At 35.3% G+C, this 2,154-nt stretch overlaps 1 protein-coding gene across 1 annotated transcript in view; it reads right to left on the bottom strand.

Annotated features, from left to right (window-relative positions):
• LOC107653970 (uncharacterized) overlaps window positions 1-591 on the bottom strand; it is an 18,609-nt gene extending 18,018 nt beyond the window's left edge. Inside the window, exon 1 of the mRNA XM_016440828.1 lies at window positions 476-591. The gene's annotated coding sequence lies outside the window, so the exon portion shown is untranslated. The remainder of the gene's footprint in view (window positions 1-475) is intronic.
• Window positions 592-2,154: the final 1,563 nt, after the last annotated feature.

Genomic DNA, 2,154 nt, shown 5'->3' with positions numbered 1-2,154 from the left:
TCATGGAATGGGAATGTGCCTTAAAAGTACTAAAATATGGCATTATTAGACATTTTTGTGTAACTCAGAGAGCTCAAATGCTGGAAAATCTTGAGATATATTTGTGAGCATTTAAAGGCATGCACTAAGTGGCCAAGACGATTTGGACAGCACAACATTTTTCCACCACCCATAATTCCGTATCAACTTGCAGTCGGGGTAATTTCCCCACATCTGTTATTTCATTTAAGTGAAACGAAGATCTACAGTTCAGTGATAAAGCCCTGACTAACCTCAAGGAAAGTTCTTCAAAATAACAGGCTGTTCATCATAAAATTATGAAAATGTGAAAGAGAACAGATCTTAGCTTTTTATTATTAAAAGAAAAATATAATTTACACTAAGACAATTTCAAAAAGAGCTTTTGTTAGGAATGTGTTGAACCACATTAATTTGACAGTAACAGATTAACAGCCTGTCAAAGTTAATTCATTACCTTTTTTTGAGGTTCTGTAGTTCATCCTTGGCAACATCCATTAGTCAAAAATTGAAAAAAAAAACTTTTGATGCCTATGAATCCTTACAGGTAATTTTCACAGAAGTCAGATTTTCTGTTACTCCATACAATAACATGCTCCTTGTTGAACACAACCTGAAGCTCATGGTAGAAATCCATGTTCAAGTAAGCACTTGAAAAGACTGAAGGAGAAGGAACCGAACACACCCCACCGAAATAGTTGCCGGCAAGGCCAGAGCTGTAACACAGGAAGCGCAAATATCTGAGCGACTCTTTGGTATCGAGTGTGCGACAGATGAAATGCAAATGGTCATCTGCTATTTTGGTGCCGGTAGCTTGAGTGCCATAGCTGTCTATACCTCTCCGATCCTACAGAAACTACATTTCACATTAGCACGGCAGCGCTGGACACATGGGATGTTGTTGTTGTACGGTGGCTGGGGTGAGTAGGAGTCATTTGTCTCACAAACAGGGGAGGCAAATATAGCACCTTGCATCACCCCACAGCAGTGTCACCAAACTCAAAGTGTAGAATGAGTGGCTGATGGAGTCTGATTACCAGGACAGACTGCCCACAGTTGTTAAGCAGATCCTGCTTGTGTCTTTCTAGTACTTCTGCTTCCAGCCGCTCAGACTTAAAGAGGAAAACATACATGCTTAGGCTTTTAAACAATTGTCTTAATTGACAAAATAGAAATTGGAAGTTCCTGATTAGAGAAAGCATGACTAGATTCAAACCTGAAGTTTTTTTTTTTTTTAAGCATTTTTATCCTAAAATGGACCTAGCTGTCTTAATGCTTCATTATGTATTTGTATTTATTTGGCTATGTTCTTCACACCTACACAGTATGATAGAGAGTTATTTAAGTGGCTCTATTTGTATTTCATACAGTAATAGCCTGCCTTTCTTTCTGGCACACCTTTCATATCTCAGCTTATCTGTCACATGTCAAAGCAGCACCTGTTTCTCCACTGTACAGGCCAGAGTCTCAAGAATATCAATAAAAAGCAACAACTGAAAAAAATTATAAAATAAAAGCCAATTTAGAATAAGGGCGTTAACTGTAACTATAAAGTTGTATCATTCCAAATATATGAGAATATGGAAGTGCACAACACAGACATAACGTTAGCAACACGTAGGAACAATATTGTTGGAATCACTTTCGGAATGACTTTTTTCCAGGTGGTGATGATAAAAATACTGATCAGAATTCAGAATTCACTGAATATTTAAAGCAGCAGATGACGTAACTGCAGCTTGTGCTTATAATACATTATTGTGCATTGTGCATTGCTGTGGATGCTAATATGTTATCGTTATAGTTATCTTTGCATTTATAGCCCAAAAAAGATTTTTTTTTTTTTTTTTTTTTTTGAAGAATATCACAACCTAATAAAAGCATAGACGAAAAAAAAAAAACTTAAAATGTTGGTCAATAAAATGTGACTTTTTTTCACTATATATTTCTATTTAAATTGTTATTTATGAATTAGTTATAGAATTTATGTATTTTATTTTATTTAGGTAGGCTATTATTGATTGTTCTATTGTCAAAAAATGTAAACCATATTATCGCCCAGCATAAAGTTGGATACACTTACTATATATATGTATATACTGTATATATATAGTGTGTGTGTGTGTGTGTGTGTGT

Source organism: Sinocyclocheilus anshuiensis, unplaced genomic scaffold (genome assembly GCF_001515605.1).
Source record: "Sinocyclocheilus anshuiensis isolate Anshui unplaced genomic scaffold, SAMN03320099.WGS_v1.1 scaffold454, whole genome shotgun sequence".
NCBI lineage: Eukaryota > Metazoa > Chordata > Actinopteri > Cypriniformes > Cyprinidae > Sinocyclocheilus > Sinocyclocheilus anshuiensis.
The sequence above is the reverse complement of the archived record's forward strand: the minus strand, read 5'-3'. Positions and strand labels throughout refer to the sequence as shown.